A 7,706-nucleotide genomic window follows, 5' to 3' on the forward strand; every position below is an offset into this window, starting at 1 on the left:
CTTGCTATCTAGTTTAGAGGCACAACACATATGGGGATAGTCGTCTTACCATGTCTTGGTATGATGCATACCTATGTGTGCAACATAAATAGACTCAATTTCATTATATGGACCCAAGCATGTCTCTTTGAGGTCTCATGACATTTGCGCTTTCACATAGGGGGAGTAATCCCCCGCCCCTCATTAAGCCTCAATTGCAACTTGATTTGACTATATAAGGCTAAATGATCTTATTGCAAAAAATCACTTAAAAATGACTTATGATTCTTGATATATATTTCGAATCATGCCCATTGTTGCTATTTACATCTTGTTTGGATTTTCACTCCAATGGGTATGCCTAGAGAACTTGCGGTGACCCAGCGTACCACTGCATGTTGTAGTATACAAGTCGTTGATATGATCTTTGTGAAGGGACTTCTTCACAATTGCCATATCCCTCAGAGTGGTACAACAGAAACATTGCAGGTCATAACACTCCAGATATTATTACAATCATTATCTTAACAAGTTGGTATTCTCACAGGTCCGATGAGAACACCCTAAGATACTACTAAAGTACTATTACAACTCACATGTATATATATATATATAAAGAGCTCAACAACTTATTTAGGTAAGTTCTACGCTGCTCGGCTCTATGATACTTGGATATATCACTACTCCTCCGCCTCATTCTCGTCGGGTCCGTAGACTATCCCATAGTCTACTCCTTCAACTCCGCCGGGTCAGATCAGGTTCCTCGTAGACCAGCTCATAGTCTCCTTCCGGTGCTCCATCGGTGATGGCCTCCACTTCCGTATCACAGTCTAGCAAGGGTGTCGAAAGAAAGTGAGTACATAGGTACTCAGCAAGTTCAAAAGAGTAAAATGTGTTTGATGCACTAGCTACGACCATCGATCAGGGAATCTCAGGTCAATACATGTTTCGAAAACATTTCTTCAAAAGGTTGCTTTTATTATGAAAACTATGTCCGTCAGTCTTCACAGGTTGACCAGAACTTCGTGGAGTTCCTTTCCTACCGCGTTCGCAGTTCCCTTCCCGGAACAAGGAGTGCAAACACAATTTGATACACTCTGCAGAGGTGCGTTACTTTTCCCATAAGAGATCTCATCCTTTTTGCCATCCGCAGGGACTTGCCCCCGTTCACACTTCCTTTGGTGTGAGGCCAGGAAAGAAGATCCAAGCCCACACCCCCTTCTCCGCAACCCTGCAAACCCACCCTTTTGTCCATCTGTACACCCCCGGTAGACATCTCCCGATAATACGGCTTTACCCACGGTGTACTATGGGCAATCCCTCATAGACGGTAGAGCCAGTCATCCACACGAATGGGGATTTAAAAGGCCATCCCAACCTACGGCAGTGTTCTCACAACACCCCGCCAGGCTCTATCAAGTCCGTTGGCGTGCAGGAGGGAAAAGATACAGCTGGCTTCCCTAGAGCCATTATAGATCTTATGGTCAACGCGGTATGTACGGCGCTACAATCACTGGACGGCAGTGGTAATTACCCCTAGGTTGATACAACCCGTGCAATGGAACCTCCACCATATCAACACAACCATGGTTCCATTGCCAGCCACATAGTCATATTCATAATTTGAAAAGTAACATTTCATTTGCCATGTAGGAATGATAAGTATATAGCTTTGCAGTAAAGTGATAGAAAATACTCAAGTTGATATGAGCAAGGGTGAACTTGCCTGTGGGCTGCGAGGTAATGCAGTTCAATGCAGTGGATGGAACCTGGACCTCGGGTTCTGTAAAGAAGCAGCATTGTCCAGTAAGGACAATGTTATAAAATCCAAATAATGCAGTCATGAATGTATTATTTTATGTGGAATCCCATACCCCAATATTGTATTAAGATTTAGGGTTGAATTAAGATTTGTGCCTTTGGCAGTAATTTACAATTACTTTTTAATTGTAGAAACACTTTCATTTCATAAAGAATGAATTGTTCAAAGCTATACAACTTTACTTTTCTAAAATATTTATTTCAAAAATAATTTGAAATAATAGAGGTTTCTCTATATATTTTAGGAATGAGAAAAATAGAATATTTTCCTTTGGAAAATAGCTATCTTAAAAGAAATAACTTTACTGATTAGAATTTCCTTTTTGAAATATTTGAAAACAAATATTTGAACTCATTTGAGATTTTTCCTTGATTTTTAAATTCAGGGAAATAATAGTTTCAAATTCCAAGTTTTAATTTAAATTCAGAAAATTCTAAAATTTGAATTTGTTTCCTAAATTCCATTTCTTATTTTATTCTTGTTAAGAATAATTTTTCATTTACTAATCCAATTTTTCATGGATTTTTAGGGGTATATTTTATTAACTAAAATTTGGTGAAATTTTAGGCTATTTTCAAAATAGAAAATGACTAAAATACCCCTGGCCCCAATTGGGCCAGCCCACCTAACTTGGACCATTTGGACGGCCCATTAAGGCCAGTCCAAAACGGTTCGGTGGGAACCGCCCCGGCCCACCTCTCTCTCTCCCGAAACCCTAACCTCTGGCGACTGAGAGGCGATGGCGTCGCCGCCATGGCCGCCGCCATGCTCCGGCCAAGTCCGGCCGCCCCTGACCTCGCCGCCGATACCATCTGAACCGCCGCGCGACGATCTATCGATCCATCCCCGTGGTTCCGTCGATTTCTTCCTCCTCTGGCAGATCGCCACCCTCCAGGATCTCGTGGAGAATCGCCTCCGGCGATTGGCGATCTCCGGCGAGCTGGTGTCCTCGTCGCCGACATGAGCGCGTGCCTGGGATAGACCTGGCGCAGGTGCTGTGCTCGCAGCGCCTGCGCCGTCGTCCCCGGGTGCTGTGTTGTTCGAGGTGTTCGTCGGCGTAACGCCAGCGTCTTCCCTGGCTTTGCAGCTGTTATGGCCGCGCGGGCACTGCCTCGCCATGCCATAGCTTCTGCCTCCAGACGCGGGTAAGCTTCTCCTGCTCCTCCTCCTTCTCAACGCCATGTCTGTGCGCCTCCCATACCTCTGTGCTTCTTCCTTCTCTCGTCGCTCAAGCTACCCGATGATCCAATGATCGTACGGGGCTTTGCCGTCTGCTTGCCTATGCCTCATATGCTTCCTCTCTGCAAGCCCTGGCCAATTCACCAAGCTCTGGTTACTGGCCAAGTGTTTTGCTTGCTGTTCATGTCCAGTGTTGCTTGCTTACTGCTTCTATCATGCCATGGCTTGCTCAAAATGATATACATGATTATGGAATTGCTTGTGCTTACTGGCACCCTGTGCTTGCTTGTCTAGGTGTACAGCTATGCATCTCTGTGACATTTGTGATACCTGTGAGGTGCTTCTGTGCCTTCTGTATGATCTAATGATCCATTGGATAAGGAATTTCTGTTGGCTAGACTCTCTGTGTTGCTTGACTTTATTTAATTGATCCATTTGATCAATTAAATGTCAGTGGCTTGGTTGCTGATGGGTTCTTTGGCTAAATTGATGGTTTGCTTACTGATGCTGCTACTCAAGCATGCTTATGCTACTGTGTGTATGTGCTGCTGCTCTCCATAGCCTTCTGGACTTGATCCAGTAGCTAGGATGCAGTGACATGTGCTTGTGTTGCCTCACAGTGTGCTACTCTGTAAAAGTATTGCATGGATTTGTTATATATTCATGCCTGGGTGGATTAATTAATGATGAACTGCTTATGCAGTATTGATTACATGACTTGCTATGCATGATTTGATTTTCCATGACTAATTGGGAAACAAATGGAGTCTGAATCCATTACTGGATAATGATGCTTTATTGTTTGGCTTTACTTTGGATGGTTCTATGTTTGTTGTGACCTCAGTAGCCTTGCTACTGACTGGTTGCTCACATAGTTGGCTAGATCTATTGGTGCCTCATCTTGGTTTGCATATTTGGGGATCATAATCAATATGAATGCCAATATGCTTGCATGTGAAGAAATCTTGGGTTCTCCTGATGGTTACTTGCTTAGGATCTTACTGTGTAGTCCTTGGTAGCTGCTATTCCTAGTAATTCATCTACTGGTGCTGTATGTGCATGTGTTCTTGCTGGTGTGTGCATCTGTGCATGTACTCTAGCTTTTGTGCACAAGATTTCTATATGGATGGTTTCAGTTTTAGTAGCTTTCTGAACTGCCAGTGATCCTTGGTGAAAACCAAGTAATGATCTACCCCTTGAGCATCTGCTCAAGCCCATGACATATGTCATGCATAAATTATGGATTGGATCCACTGGATCCTCTCCAGGAACTAGGTATACCTTGTTCCAGCTCCTAGAATGAAATGTTTTGTTGATGCAGACTTCTGGTTTGTTTGTCACAGCCCTGCACCTCCAGTTCTTGGTTGATCTTCTCAGGTCACCATGATTTCTGGTGGTTGGTTGGTTTATGTGTTGGGTTGTGATGTTCTTGAGCAAGAACAGGATGAACTTTACCTATTCTTTCTTGTGCTTACCTTGTGAATCCTTATCTGATCGACTATGCACTGTTTCTAGGGTTTGTGCTTATTTATACCATGTCTACTTCTCTCCTGGCCATGCCACACAAGCCTGGCTTGGTTTGGTGACTAGGCCATTGCATGGCCTTGCTGTTGCTTGCACAGCACACATGAGCAGTGTGCTCATATGCTGAAACTTGAGCCCCTGGGTTGCTCAGGTTTGGTCTGCTGTTGCTCTTATCCTGGTGCTGTCCAAGTCTTTGGACAAGCACAAGTGTGCATGACACTTGTTTCTGTCCAAACTGAATATATGCTAATTCTATAACCCCTGTCTAGCTTTGTTGTGTTATTTTGCAGGTTTTGAAAGTGAATATGACCATAGAAGAATACTTCCAAGTCATTAGTCTAGGTTTTTAGGGTAGGATCAATTAATGTAATCTTATATTTATTTCTGTTTATTTTTATTTAATTCTTGTATCAAGAATATTGTAAAGACCATGTATATGTGTTGTTATATCAATAAAGCTCAAACTTTACTTATGAGCTTTTTAGTTTATGTAATGATTCTATTTCTAAATAGTTGTTGTATTTATACTTCAATTTGAAATTCAAAGTCATTTAAATTTATACGTTGCATTTCAATTCTAATTTCCTTTTTCTATAATCATTTTTGCTTATTGTTTAAGATTATCAATTGAGTATTACTTGTCAAATGAAATCAACTCCCAAGTCCACAAGATACAAAAGAGATCATGTCAAAATTCACACCTCGACATGCCTAACCCTAATTTGCAATTCAAGAGAGAACCTCGATCCCTCTTAGGTTTAGTTGCAATAAGGCGCGAAAATTTCCCCCGTTTTGCGATGAAATGCACATCCCATTTCTAAATCTAACCTTCGTTGTTCCTATGTTCTGGGTTATTACATAACTTTGTGTTTCCAACCCCATGTCTATGCTCATCTCATCATCATCTATCTATCTATATGTACATGTCATCATCTGAGCATTCATACACATTTACACAAAGAATAGGGGCAAAACGAGGCAAAACAAGACAAAACTGGGTAGAATAACCCTGGCCGGTCTCTGGCCCGGTTGGACCGACCTCTGCGCCGAGCCAGCCGGCGCCAGGCCCGGTCGATCGGGCGGCAAACCGGCCGTGCGGCTGGTTAAGTGGAAGGAGGTTACTCCTTGGGGATCTTCTTCATCACTTCCCCCCTCCACCATACACACCATTGCAGCCGCCCACATCATCCCCACCTCTCTCTAGGGCCTTCCCACCACTAGAAACCTCTCAAACTTCACCAAATCATAGATCGGGACCCTTGCATCATCTTCACCAAGGGATTTGGTCCCTCTCAAGCTACTTTGGGAGGGATTTGGCTCTCAAGCCCTCCCTAGGTGTTCTTCTTGTTCCCTTGAACAAGGAGGACCATGTCTTCGGGTAAATTTTCTCCCCTTCCCTCTTTCTCTAAGTTCTCCTCACACATTGCATTTTTCTTGAGGAAAAGTTGAGAAACCTAGGGTTAGGGTTAGGGTTTGTAAGTCCTCATGCCATTAGAGTGGCTCACACCACTATGGACATATTCCACTCTATTGCTATAGTCTATGTTCAAGTTTATGAGTTTTTGCATGATTTTGTGGTGGAATTTCTGGGCAACACCTCACAATTCGAAAGAACCCGGCCCCAGGCCTGGTCAACAGGCCGGTCCGGCGCGTGGCTGATGGCGCGTGAAGCACACGTCCGTTGGGAACCCCAAGAGGAAGGTGTGATGCGCACAGCAGCAAGTTTTCCCTCAGAAAGAAACCAAGGTTATCGAACCAGTAGGAGATGAAGGCCACGTGAAGGTTGTTGGTGGAGGAGTGTAGTGCGGCGCAACACCAGGGAATCCGGCGCCAACGTGGAACCTGCACAACACAATCAAAATACTTTGCCCCAACTAAACAGTGAGGTTGTCAATCTCACCGGCTTGCTGTAAACAAAGGATTAAACGTATGGTGTGGAGAATGATGTGTGTTTGCAAAGAACAGCAGAGAACAGAGTTGGCAGTAGATTGTATTTCAGATGTAAAAGAATGGACCGGGGTCCACAGTTCACTAGTGGTGTCTCTCCAATAAGATAAATAGCATGTTGGGTGAACAAATTACAGTTGGGCAATTGACAAATAGAGAGGGCATAACAATGCACATACATATCATGATGACTAATAGATGAGATTTACTTAGGGCATTACGACAAAGTACATAGACCGCTATCCAAGCATGCATCTATGCCTAAAAGTCCACCTTCGGGTTAGCATCTCGCACCCCTTCCAGTATTAAGTTGCAAACAACGGACAATTGCATTAAGTATGATGCGTAATGTAATCAACACAAATATCCTTAGACAAAGCATTGATGTTTTATCCCTAGTGGCAACAACACATCCACAACCTTAGAACTTTCCGTCACCATCACTGCATTCAATGGAGGCATGAACCCACTATCGAGCATAAATACTCCCTATTGGAGTCACAAGTATCAACTTGGCCGAGCCTCTACTAGCAACGGAGAGCATGCAAGATCATAAACAACACATATATGATAGATCAATTAATCAACTTGACATAGTATTCCATATTCATCGGATCCCAACAAACACAACATGTAGCATTACAAATAGACGATCTTGATCATGATAGGCAGCTCACAAGATCTAAACATGATGGCACAAGAGGAGAAGACAACCATCTAGCTACTGCTGTGGACCCATAGTCCAAGGATGAACTACTCACGCATCAATCCGGAGGCGGGCATGATGATGTAGAGTCCTCCGGTGAAGATTCCCCTCTCCGGCAGGGTGCCGGAGGCGATCTCCTGAATCCCCCGAGATGGGATTGGCGGTGGCGTCTCTGGAACTTTTCTCGTATCGTGGCTCTCGGTACTAGGCCTTTCGCGATGTAGAGAATAAATAGGCGAAGGGGCAGAGTCGGGAGGCGCTCGAGGAGGGCCCACCCAATAGGCCGGCGCGGCCAGGGGCCCCACCATGCCGCCATGTGGGGTGGCCGCCTCGTGGCCCCTCTTCGTCTCCTCTTCGGACTTCTGGAAGGCTCCGTGGAAAATAGGACCGTGGGCTTTTGTTTCGTCCAATTCCGAGAATATTTCCTGTGTAGGATTTCTGAAACCAAAAACAGCAGAAAACAAGAACTGACGCTTCGGCATCTTGTTAATAGGTTAGTGCCGGAAAATGCATCAAAATGATGTAAAGTGTATATAAAACATGTGAGTA

The sequence above is a fragment of the Lolium rigidum genome, chromosome 2 (assembly GCF_022539505.1).
Source record: "Lolium rigidum isolate FL_2022 chromosome 2, APGP_CSIRO_Lrig_0.1, whole genome shotgun sequence".
Lineage (NCBI taxonomy): Eukaryota > Viridiplantae > Streptophyta > Magnoliopsida > Poales > Poaceae > Lolium > Lolium rigidum.